Below are 13,409 nucleotides of genomic sequence, written 5' to 3'. Positions count from 1 at the left end.
TCGGGCTCGCGCGCTCCCGCCGAGCCGTCGCGGCCGCCGACGTCGACGCGGGGTCGCGGGGTCAGGGCTGCGGGCCGGCGGGCAAGGGCTGCGGGCGCTCCCTCGGGGTTCGTCCGCCCGCTTGCTCGCTCGCTCGCCGCCGGGCCGGGGGCGCCTCCGGCCCTGCCGTGTCCTCTGCGGACGCGTCCCTCTCGGGCAGGGCGGCTTGCGTCCCGCGAGATCGCGTGCTCCGCACTCGCGTGCCCCCGTGCGGGGCCGACTTCCTGGCGGAGCCGGCGGGCAGGTCCGGCAGAGGGGCTCGGAGTCCAGCTTCCCCACCCGGGCCTGAGAGCGCCCTGTCCGCGCTCGCGCCGGCCCTCACTGCTGAGACCAGGCTCTGTTCTGAGCGACACCTGCATACCTGCTACTAGCTTCCACCTCTTGGTGCCGGTCTGCTTCTTGGGGTACACAGAAAGTCACTTTCGTTTCAGTGTAAGTTCCCTCTGTTGACAACTTCATTTCTTCTTCCAGTTGTAAATAAGCCATAGTTGCGGGTTTTCCCTTTTTTATGTCCCTGCAATAGAATTGCATTGTTAGCTTCTTTGAGAAACGAGTTATTATATTTGGCATCTCTACAACATGAAGTTGAGGAAGTGAGTGAATTAACAAGGTTTTTATGCTTAAGAAACAAAGGAAGTACCTCTTATTTCGTTACAAAAGGGTAAAGTGAGTGCAGTTAATGGCTTTTTAAAAAAATTGTGTGAAATTGGTTCACATAGTGCCTCACATGTAGAAGGCATTCAATAAATATTTCACTAAGTACAAATGTCTGGACTTAAATGATTTTACGACTGCTCCATGGTGTGAAGCGATACATATTCATTAGAAACTGTACTTCAAATTTTTATCTCTTCCTGGGCAGCATGTGCGGTCAGATACTCACGTGGTGCACAATCAGTAAGGTGAACAACTGATATCTTAGAAACACTGTTTTTCACTTTCAGTACCGTGTTCACTAAATTAAATGAGACAGTCAACACTTTATTATAAAACAGACTCGCTATTAGATTATTTTGCCCAGCTGGAGGCTAATATAAGTGTTCTGACCACCTTTAATGTAGGTGAGGCTAAGCTGTGAGGTTTGGTAGGTTGGATGTATTAAATGCATTTTCAGCTTATGATGTTTTCAACTTATGATGGGTTTATTGGGACTTAACTCCGTCATAAGCCAAGGAAGATCTGTATAGCAATCTGCAAGATTACAAAGCGTCTCCTTTGTAGCGTCCTGCTACAGAGTTATTACTGCAGATCAAAGATACATCTTCAAAAGTGTAGACAAATGAGTATTTTATGACATTAAATGTTTGAGGCATATAATGCTTCAGATTGTGCCCTGTGTTCCAGAGCATTTGTTTTGTGCAGCTACACAAGAACTTTGCATCGAGATGCTCTTTGAGAACGAAGAAGAAAAGGTATCTCTGGTTCCTCTGCCTTTTCTAAAACCAGCTTGAACATCAGGAAGTTCACGGTTCACATAATGGTGAAGCCTGGCATGGAGAATCTTGAGCATTACTTTACTAGCATGTGAGATGAGTGCAATTGTGCAGTAGTTTGAGCTTTCTTTGGCATTGGGTATGCCTTTAACACCTGTGATGTCCTGGGCTCCAAAAGTGATTAGTTGAATATATTATATACTTTTCCTTGGAAACAGGTTTAGTTTGGGAGATTTGGGGTGGTTTTTTGGTCTGTGTGTGTGTGTGTGTGTGAAGCCATAAACATCTTGTCAACACAAACATGCTGATTGAAATACTTTAGAGCCACAGTTCTCAGAGTGTAGGCTAGGGACACTTACTAAGTCCCAGAACACAAAGGAGTTCCCTAAGATCCTATCAGAGGATCTTGGTCAAAACTATTTTCAGATGGCTATAGTCCTATAGCCATGGATGGATGGCATTACCAAGTCAATGGACATGAACTTGGGCAAACTCCAGGAGATAGTGAGGGACAGGGTGGCCTGGCATGCTGCAGTCCATGGGGTCACAAAGAGTCGGACATGACTGAGCAACTGAACAATAGTCCTATCAGTAACTACTCTGAATTGATTCAACTCCCCAGTCAAGACACAGATTAGCTAAAAGGATTAAAAACACAGGATCCAACTATATGTTCCCTCTTATTACTTCTATTCAACATACTAATGGATGTCCTAGCCAAAGCAATTAGATAAGATAAATAAAAGGCATCCAAATCAAAAAGGAAGAAGAATTATCTCTACACAGATGATGTGACCTTATATATAGAAAATCCTAAAGAGTCCACAAAAATCTGTTAGAACTAATCAATGAATTCAGCAAAGTTACAAAATATAAAATCAATTTTAAAATGTCAGTTGCATTTTTATATACTAACAATGAGCCATCAGGAAAGGAAATTAAGAAAACAGTTTCAGGGAATTCCCTGGTGGTCCCATGGTTAAGAACCCACCTTCCACTGCAGGGGACTCAGGTTCCATCCCCGAAGAACAAAGACCCCATGTGCCTCATAGCAATTAAGCCTTTAACCCAGCAAGCCTCAAACACAGCCTGCATGCCACAACAGAGAGCCTGCGTCCCACGTGCTGCAGCTAAGACCCAATGCAGCCAAATAAATACTTGTTTAAAAAAGAAATTTTATCCAAGTCAAAACTACAATGAAGACTTACAGGGAACATAAATTATGTGACAGAGTGAGAGATTATTCTATTTTACTCGAGAGACTCAAGAACAAATCTCTCTTTAAAAAGGCATTTCTAAACCCAAATTAAATGCCCACACTTAATAAAAATAATTCTATATCAACAGAGGACACCTGATCCAGAAAGTGTTAAGGGATCTTATGACCCAAAGTTCTGAAAACTTTGAAGGCAGCAGTATAAAACCGAATTATTATATCAAATTTATAGGAGCTTAATATATTTCTCCAGAAATAAAAACATAAGACCAAAAGGGAACCGTGTCTTTAAAATATTTCCTTGGTACAGAAAGCATATTTCTGCACATATGATATGTCTGAAATGTTACTATTTGGAGTTCTTAAATATTAAATACTTGATTAACATACCACAGTTCTGATGTCTTTCAAAGTAACTGTAAACAGCAGTGCTCTATCCCTCCTGTTCTCACAACATATCATCTTGAAATTTACTTCTAAACCAGTTTAACCAAGTACAATATCCCATCTTCCTTATAAAGTTGAATGTTATAAGGCATCCATCCCATTAAAGTTTTTGAGACTGGGATGAAGACCTCTTTTCCAAAGAGGTCTCTGGAATTCCCCCAACAACCCAGCAACCTAAAGGCATGAGTTGCATCTGATTTCCAAAGGCTTTACCCAAGCCCCCTGCTGCTGGGGAGCCTCCAGGTACTCAGCCGGCCAGAGGCTCAGTCCAAGGGGCGACCACCTAAGGGGCTACTGTGCCATCGCAGCGCATGATGTCATGGTGTGGAAAGGCCATTCGAGGGTAGGGGCTTCCTCACCTGGAAAACAGAAATTGTAGATGTGTCAGGGGTAAGACTGGGAAGATGCCATGGAGAAGGTGGCAAAGGGCTGCTTCAGTTTGTCAGGGTTCAGAGCCTGGAGCTCTGGCAGAGCAGAGGGCAGGGGTCTAGGCGGGGCAGAGGGGAGCCTCAGCCTGGGACCAAGTTCCTCTTAAGCAGGCCTGATCAGGCTCTTCAAATGATGCCACAGGACTGACATTTCAAGATGTCCTCTGCTCATGGAGAAGAATCAGAGCCAAAGCTGCTGGCAGTGGACAGAGGACTGCCCAGCTGGGCTTCTGCCGCAAGTTCTTGGGAGTGGGGCCTGGAGGGGGCCTCCCGTCCCAAGGAGTTGGCTTGTCTGAGAATAGCAACTAGGACTCGGTTCCTGCCCCAGTCGCAGGGGCCCGAGCCCTGTGACCAGGAACTGACAGTGACACCTGCCTGAGTTCTGACAGAAAAGAGGCTGGTGGAGGTGGTTGCTAATAGACACCCCAGGAGTCCATCACTAGCCCCCAGAGATGATCTGGGGGGTTGTCAGTAGAGCTCTGCTTTGTTCTGAATGTTTTAAGACAACAAGAGATTGGCAAAAGTAGGGCTTGATTTATAAATGTCCTGAAGCCGTTCCTGTCCCTGTTAGTGGTGTTTGTCCTCTGACCTGTGGGCAGCCCTGGGCCTGTGCAGAGGTGTCCTACCATCCCCACCCAGCTGTCATCTCACTTTGAGCCCTGAGGGCATCCTCCAACAAGATACAGATGTCATAAACAATGGCATTTGGATCCTCTAATCTGAACATTCTGGGCCATTATTGATGGCAACTTTGCCAAATGTTCCAAAATAGTCTGATCCTTTTAAAGCCTCTAATAAGCTGGGCAAGAGGAGGACTCACAGCAAAGATGATGTTTGTCCAGTGCAGACACCGTGGCTTCTGACTTCTCTTGTTTTGTGTCTGTGTTTTCCTCATTCTTTATCCTCCTCCATTCTTCCTGGGAGGGTGGGCTGTTACCACAGGGTCTTCTGGACTGTCCCTCTACCTGCCGGACCAAGCCCTGTGTCATCAGTGCAGACCTGATGCACCCAGCAGCCACAGGGGTGAGGGCCTGCCTCACAGACGCCCAGAGAGCAGCCACTCCTCACCCGCCCGCTCAGACAGCCCAGCCAGGAGCCTGCCCAGTGGGGCCTTCAATACTTATTAAGAGCATGAAGGCTCTAAACAAGACTTCAAGAACCAACCTGCTGCTGTGGCAAACGCACCAACCAGGAAGAGTGTCCTCTGACATGTCTAGAGAGAAGGAAAAGGGTATTTGGCAACTACTGATTTGCCTGCTTTTTTGACAGCCTCGGCTAGCTTGGTCCCATTGTCCCCAAGACCAGTCGCCCCACTGCACCTGGCCTCTGCCCCGCAACTGCTGCCCTCCCGCCAGCAGCCTTCCTGCCTCCTACTGCGACTGCAGTCCTGTGCAGGCCTTCAACACAGGGCTAGCCCACACCCTCTCAAAGACTGCCCCGTGGGGCCCTGTCGGCTCTCCTGACTCGGGCCTTGCATGTTTACCTAAAAGGAAGAAAGGGTCCTGGGTCCTGGTTTAAGTAAAACTGTTCTTTCTGTAGCCTTAAAATAATTTTCTTTCCAAGTTCGATGAAAATGACGACTATGGAACTTATTCACAGAATCAGCTAATTCTGTCTGTTTTATATAGTTTGTCCTGCAAAAAATCTGTGATAAATTTATGAAAAGACTAGGACTTCCCTAAAAATCCTGCCTGCTGCAACAAAGATCCGGCACAGCCAAGTAAATAAATAAATACTTTTTAAGAATTTCTGTAGACTCCTAAGGCTTTTTAAATATTCAAGCTTCCACTTTAAGGATTTAATATGTGCCACATGGTACTGTTATACACACTGAACACAGTGCTGCCCAATGTATTTTTGACTCAATATGTAGTGAACAAATAGTAGGTGCCCATAATGATTCAAGACCAGAGTAAGCCACACTATTCTGGGATCCTTTGACAGTCCAGTTTTTAAATTGGGGGGAGGAGAGCAGAGGAAGGAGACATACTGTAGATTTGCCTTAACAGAATAGAAATCTGCACAATATTTATCGCTTCTAAGTGACTCAGTAGGTTCAACAGCACCTTCCTAGAATATAGAGATATAAAAAGAAAGAACACACTGCATGAATAAAAAGAAAGTCCCACTGTAGAGCACAGGGAACTATATAGTCTCCTGGGATAAACCATAATGGAGAAGAATATTATATATATAATATTCTATACTGTATTTTGATTTAGGTCATACCTGAATGGTCTAGTGGTTTTCCCTACTTTCCTCAATTTAAGTCTGAATTTGGTAATGAGGAGTTCATGCTCTGAGCCACAGTCACCTCCCAGTCTTGTTTTTGTTGACTGTATAGAGCTTCTCCATCTTTGGCTGCAAAGAATATACTCAATCTGATTTCGGTGTTGACCATCTGGTGATGTCCATGTGTAGAGTCTTCTCTTGTGTTGTTGGAAGAGGGTGTTTGCTATGACCAGTGCATTTTCTTGGCAAAACTCTATTAGTCTTTGCCCTGCTTCATTCTGTATTCTAAGCCCAAATTTGCCTGTTACTCCAGGTGTTCCTTGACTTCCTACTTTTGCATTCTAGTCCCCTATAATGAAAAGGACATCTCTTTTGAGTGTTAGTTCTAAAAGGTCTTGTAGGTCTTCATAGAACCGTTCAACTTCAGCTTCTTCAGCGTTACTGGTTGGGGCATAGACTTGGATTACTGTGATACTGAATGATTTGCCTTGGAAACGAACAGAGATCATTCTGTCATTTTTGAGATTGCATCCAAGTACTGCATTATGGACTCTCTTGTTGACCATGATGGCTACTCCATTTCTTCTGAGGGATTCCTGCCCGCAGTAGTAGATATAATGGTTATCTGAGTTAAATTCACCCATTCCAGTCCATTTGAGTTCGCTGATTCCTACAATGTCGACATTCATTCTTGCCATCTTGTTTGACCACTTCCAATTTACCTTGATTCATGGACCTGACATTCCAGGTTCCTATGCAATATTGCTCTTTACAGCATCGGACCTTGCTTCTATCACCAGTCACACCCACAGCTGGGTATTCTTTTTGCTTTGGCTCCATCCCTTCATTCTTTCTGGAGTTATTTCTCCACTGATCTCCAGTAGCATATTGGGCCCCTACTGACCTGGGGAGTTTCTCTTTCAGTATCCTATCATTTTGCCTTTTCATACTGTTCATGGGGTTCTCAAGGCAAGAATACTGAAGTGGTTTGCCATTCCCTTCTCCAGTGGACCTCATTCTGTCAGATCTCTCCACCATGACCCGCCCTTGTTGGGTGGCCCCACGGGCATGACTTAGTTTCACTGAGTTAGACAAGGCTATGGCCCTAGTGTGATTAGATTGACTAGTTTCCTGTGAGTATGGTTTCAGTGTGTCTGCCCTCTGATGCCCTCTTTGAACACCTACCGCCTTACTTGGGTTTCTCTTACCTTGGGCGTGGGGTATCTCTTCAAGGCTGCTCCAGCAAAGTGCAGCCGCTGCTCCTTACATTGGACGAGGGGTATCTCCTCACCGCCGCCCTTCCTGACCTTCAACGTGGGATAGCTCCTCTAGGCCCTCCTGTGCCCGTGCAGCCACCGCTCCTTGGCATGGGGTTGGTCCTCCCCATTATACAGTGGAAGTGAGAAATAGATTTAAGGGCCTAGATCTGATAGATAGAGTGCCTGATGAACTATGGAATGAGGTTCGTGACATTGTACAGGAGACAGGGATCAAGACCATCCCCATGGAAAAGAAATGCAAAAAAGCAAAATGGCTGTCTGGGGAGGCCTTACAAATAGCTGTGAAAAGAAGAGAAGTGAAAAGCAAAGGAGAAAAGGAAGATATAAGCATCTGAATGCAGAGTTCCAAACAATAGCAAGAAGAGATAAGAAAGCCTTCCTCAGCAATCAATACACAGAAATAGAGGAAAACAACAGAATGGCAAAGACTAGAGATCTCTTCAAGAAAATTAGAGATACCAAGGGAACATTTCATGCAAAGATGGGCTCGATAAAGGACAGCAATGGTATGGACCTAACAGAAGCAGAAGATATTAAGAAGAAGTGGCAAGAATACACAGAAGAACTGTACAAAAAAGATCTTCACGACCCAGATAATCACGATGGTGTGATCAATGACCTAGAGCCAGACATCCTGGAATGTCAAGTCAAGTGGGCCTTAGAAAGCATCACTATGAACAAAGCTAGTGGAGGTGATGGAATTCCAGTTGAGCTATTTCAAATCTTGAAAGATGATGCTGTGAAAGTGCTACACTCAATATGTCAGCACATTTGGAAAACTCAGCAGTGGCCACAGGACTGGAAAAGGTCAGTTTTCATTCCAATCCCAAAGAAAGGCAATGCCAAAGAATGCTCAAACTACCGCACAATTGCACTCATCTCACACGCTAGTAAGGTAATGCTCAAAATTCTCCAAGCCAGGCTTCAGCAATATGTGAACCGTGAACTTTCTGATGTTCAAGCTGGTTTTAGAAAAGGCAGAGGAACCAGAGACCAAATTGCCAACATCCGCTGGATCATGGAAAAAGCAAGAGAGTTCCAGAAAAACATCTATTTCTGCTTTATTGACTATGCCAAAGCCTTTGATTGTGTGGATCACAAGAAACTGTGGAAAATTCTGAAAGAGATGGGAATACCAGACCACCTGACCTGCCTCTTGAGAAATCTGTATGCAGGTCAGGAAGCCACAGTTAGAACTGGACATGGAACAACAGACTGGTTCCAAATAGGAAAAGGAGTACGTCAAGGCTGTATATGGTCACCCTGCTTATTTAACTTATATGCAGAGTACATCATGGAAAATGCTGGGCTGGCAGAAGCACAAGCTGGAATCAAGATTGCTGGGAGAAATATCAATAACCTCCGATATGCAGATGACACCACCCTTATGGCAGAAAGTGTAGAGGAACTCAAAAGCCTCTTGATGAAAGTGAAAGTGGAGAGTGAAAATGTTGGCTTAAAGCTCAACATTCAGAAAACAAACATCATGGCATCTGGTCCCATCACTTCATGGGAAATAGATGGGGGAACAGTGGAAAGAGTGTCAGACTTTGTATTTTGGGGCTCCAAAATCACTGCAGATGGTGACTGCAGCCATGAAATTAAAAGACGCTTACTCCTTGGAAGGAAAGTTATGACCAACCTAGACAGCATATTCAAAAGCAGAGACATTACTTTGCCAACAAAGGTGCGTCTAGTCAAGGCTATGGTTTTTCCTGTGGTCATGTATGGATGTGAGAGTTGGACTGTGAAGAAGGCTGAGCGCCAAAGAATTGATGCTTTTGAACTGTGGTGTTGGAGAAGACTCTTGAGAGTCCCTTGGATTGCAAGGAGATCCAACCAGTCCATTCTGAAGGAGATCAGCCCTGGGATTTCTTTGGAAGGAATGATGCTAAAGCTGAAACTCCAGTACTTTGGCCACCTCATTCGAAGAGTTGACTCATTGCAAAAGACTCTGATGCTGGGAGGGATTGGGGGCAGGAGGAGAAGGGGACGACAGAGGATGAGATGGCTGGATGGCATCACTGACTCGATGGACGTGAGTCTCAGTGAACTCCGGGAGTTGGTGATGGACAGGGAGGCCTGGCGTGCTGCGATTTATGGGGTCGAAAAGAGTCGGACACAACTGAGCGACTGAACTGAACTGAACTGAACTGATACAGTATTTTAGTATTTATATATATATAGGGACTTCCCTGGTGGTCCAGTGGTTAAGACCCTACACTTCCACTGCAAGGGGAATTGGGTTCGATCCCTGATCAGGGAACTAAATACCCACAAGCCTTGTGGTGTGGCCCAAAAAATGAAAAAAAAAAAAAAATGTGTATGTGTAAGTCTCTTTGCCATACAGCAGAAATTAGCACAAAACTGTCACTCAACTAGACTTCAACTATAAAATGTGAAAGCAAAACACTGCAATTTGTGGGTGGTTTAGTAAGAATTCCTCCCTACTTTCCTCTCACTAGAAAGGACCCACCAGGACATTCTGTGAGTGCAGATCTTAGAGCGCAGATCTTACCTGCAAAAGCACATCACCAGCTCCCTCTGCTGTCTGTTGGTTAGACTTGGAACTCAGAGAATCTGTGGTACTTTCTGGACTAAAATACTGTACAGAATTCAGGATAAGTTAAGACTGGATTAGGCATGGGTGGGTCTATTCTGAATGTATTACATATTCCAGAGTAAAGGAAAGCAAACCACCAAACACATTTGCAGATGGGATTCCTACATATATTTTCATTATAATAGTGTCTGTTTTTGCTTCAGCTGTGACCATGTAACCTCTTGCTGTGAAGAAGTAAGACTTGCAACGTTTACAAGTGTATTTAGTATAAATTACTCAGTCTGAAGAGAAACATGCAAAGCAAATTGGCTTAAGAAAATTCAGATAATCTCATGAAGTTATTTGTGGAAGAGAAGAGCAGAGCAGCCAATGCCCATGGAGAGAGTTCTGAAGCCTCTGGGTGTGAACCCCATTGACCCAAACAGCTAAGCACCTCAACAGAAAATTCCCAAGCTGCTCGAGATGGCACCTGGGGCCACCTCTGCCTTGAACTGAAGCTTTCATCTCCAGTTCATCAGCTCTTTAAGGTCAAAATTCTGGGGGGGGCCGGGGGCACGGGAACAGACAACTGATTAGGAAGAAACCCTGCAGCTGTATTTAGGTTAATTTTATTTTCTTTTCCTGGCCTTAAAGTATTTTTCATTCCAAGTATTAAAGCCTTCTTGAAATCTCCAAGATGGAAAGTGATTATAGAAATAATGTGGTTCACTGGCGATAACATTCACATAGTTGTAGTAAGAAGGAAAGTTATGACCAACCTAGACAGCATATTAAAAAGCAGAGACATTACTTTGCCAACAAGTTCCGTCTAATCAAGGCTATGGTTTTTCCAGTAGTCATGTATGGATGTGAGAGTTGGACCATAAAGAAAGCTTAGTGCCGAAGAATTGATACTTTTGAACTGTGGCATTGGAAAAGACTCTTGAGAGTCTCTTGGACTGCAAGGAGATCCAACCAGTCCATTCTAAAGGAGATCAGTCCAGAGTGTTCATTAGAAGGACTGATGTTGAAGCTGAACCTCCAGTACTTTGGCTACCTGATACGAAGAACTGACTCATTGGAAAAGACCCTGATGCTGGGAAAGATTGAAGGTGGGAGGAGAAGGGGACAACAGAGGATGAGATGGTTGGACGGCATCACCAACTCAATGGACACGAGTTTCGGTAAACTCCAGGAGTTGGTGATGGACAGGGAGGCCTGGCGTGCTGCAGTCCATGGGATCACAAAGAGTTGGACACGACTGAGCAACTGAACTGAGTAACATGCTAATTATCAACTTTACCAAAAGTCTGACAGTGCGTATCAGGAAGACAGGAGTGGGAAGGACAGGCCTGGGCATGGGGAAAGAGGGCCTAAAAGGAACTAAATTCTCATCTTCTGTAACAACAGGAAGTAGTGTACATCATGCCAAGATGAAAAACTCAAAAAAGATACTGCTTTACAATATAATCAGGATACGAGTCCTCTGTCAGATCTGTGCACAGATAATATTCACCCATTTTCATAATGGTGACTTTTTTTATTATTTTGAAAAAGATCTTTAATTGCTTTGTGAAAGTTGCTCAGTTGTGTCCAACTCTTTGCAACCCCAAAGACTATACAGTCCAGGGAATTCTCTAGGCCAGAATACTAGAGTGGGTAGCCTTTCCCTTCTCCAGGGGATCTTCCTGATCCAGGAATCAAACTGGGGTCTCCTGTATTGCAGGCGGATTCTTTACAAACTGAGGTATCAGAGAAGCCCTTATTTGCTTTAAATAGCAATAAAAATTATATATTATACATCACATGTATCTGGGCTCAATCACTAAGTCATTCCAACTCTTTTGTGACTCCTTGGACTGTAGCCCATCAGGCTCCTCCGTCCATGTAATTTTCCAGGCAAGAATACAGTATTGGGTTGCCATTTCCTACTCCATGTAATGGTGACTTTTAAAGAGTGGAAATTTTTAATTTTTATGAAGCCAAATGTATTTTCCTTTACTTTTAGTGCGTTCAGTGTTCTGTTCTATTCTATCCTATTCTTCCTCATGATGGTAAAGAAAATTTTCTATGCTTTCATCTAGCTTTTTAGGTGAAGCATTTATATTAAATCTATGATCCCTGTCGAAGTATACTGAATTAATCATTGGCTTGTGTTTTCCATTTACTGTTTTTTTATATCCTCCTCCCAAATCCAATCCCAAACTGTCCTCCAAGCACCCATCTCCTCTAAGGCAGGTAAATTACCTCTTCCAGCAAAGGTTGTCTCCTACACCCTCTGACCGAGGGAGGATCTGAGCGAGCAGCCCACCCCCCACACCTGGGGCACAGCTGTCCTTTGGGTCCCCCAACAGCTCCCAGGAGCCCCCACCCTCCTCCTGTTTGTTGGATCCGTTTCTTGGAGCCCGTGTCTGCCTCCAGCTTTCTGGGAAAGTATATGGGAAGAAAATATTCTGAATTCTTGAATGTCTGAAATGTCTTTATTCTACCCTCATACTCAACTAATGACTTGTCTGGATTGAAAACAATTGTGTGCTCAGTCGCTCAGTCATGTCCAGCGCTTTGTGACTCCATGGACTCCAGCCCATCAGGTTCCTCTGACTGTGGGATATTCCACTGGAGTGGGTTGCCATTTCCTTCTTTTCACACAATTTGAAGGCCTTGTTCTGTCATCCTCTAGTGTTGAGAATTGGTGTTACCTTCAAAGCCATTCTCATTCTTTTTATTTTTTGGTTCTGATTCTTGATCCTTTGTATATGAACTGTTTTCTATCTCTGAAGATATTTTCTCTTTTATTTATCTTTGTTCCAAACATTCTTGAATTTTCTGATGACGTACATTTATTTGTATGGGTCTATTTTTACCCATTAGTTCTGTGCACTTCAGTTCAGTTCAGTCGCTCAGTCGTGTCCAACTCTTTGTGACCCCATGAATTGCAGCACGCCAGGCCTCCCTGTCCATCAACAACTCCCGGAGTTCACTCAAACTCACGTCCATCGAGTCGGTGATGCCATCCAGCCATCTCATCCTCTGTCGTCCCCTTCTCCTCCTGCCCCCAATCCCTCCCAGAATCAGAGTCTTTTCCAATAAGTCAACTCTTCGCATGAAGTGGCCAAAGTATTGGCATTAGTATTGGTAAATATTAGCATCAGTCCTTCCAAAGAACACCCAGGACCAATCTCCTTTAGAATGGACTGGTTGGATCTCCTTGCACAGGTCCTTTCTATCTAAAAATATACCCATGGGACTTCCCAGAGATCCAGTGCTCCCAATGCAGGGAGCCTGGGTTCAATCCCTGGTTGGGGAACTAGATCCCACATACCACAACTAAGAGCTCACATGCCATGACTAAAAGATCCCACACACTGCAGCTGAGACCCCAGCACAGCCAAAAAAAAAAAAAGTCCATTAGTCATATAATGGAATTGCCCAGAAAAAATAACAGAAGACACGAGAGAGGCTAGGGATCAGGAGATGGCAAGAGATGGACAGAGACTCTTTAAAAAAATAATAATAGTGTAATTTTGGGACTTCCCAGGCAGTCCAGTGGTCAAGAGTCTGGCTTCTACTGCAGGGGGGCACAGGGAGGCAGGCTGCTCTCAGTCCTGTATCTACAAGCTACTATGATCCTTTTGAAGACACTAGTCACCAGCTTAAGGCGGCCAGAAACTGGTGATTTTAGGAGGGTCCATGTTTGGAGCAGCAAGCAGGAAAGGAAAAGGGTGAGATGCTGCCGACTGGAAGGCAGTGCTGCACTCTGGATGGTCAGAGGACCTGCTTCTTCACTGCCCA

The sequence above is a fragment of the Bos indicus genome, chromosome 12 (assembly GCF_029378745.1).
Source record: "Bos indicus isolate NIAB-ARS_2022 breed Sahiwal x Tharparkar chromosome 12, NIAB-ARS_B.indTharparkar_mat_pri_1.0, whole genome shotgun sequence".
NCBI lineage: Eukaryota > Metazoa > Chordata > Mammalia > Artiodactyla > Bovidae > Bos > Bos indicus.
The sequence above is the reverse complement of the archived record's forward strand: the minus strand, read 5'-3'. Positions refer to the sequence as shown.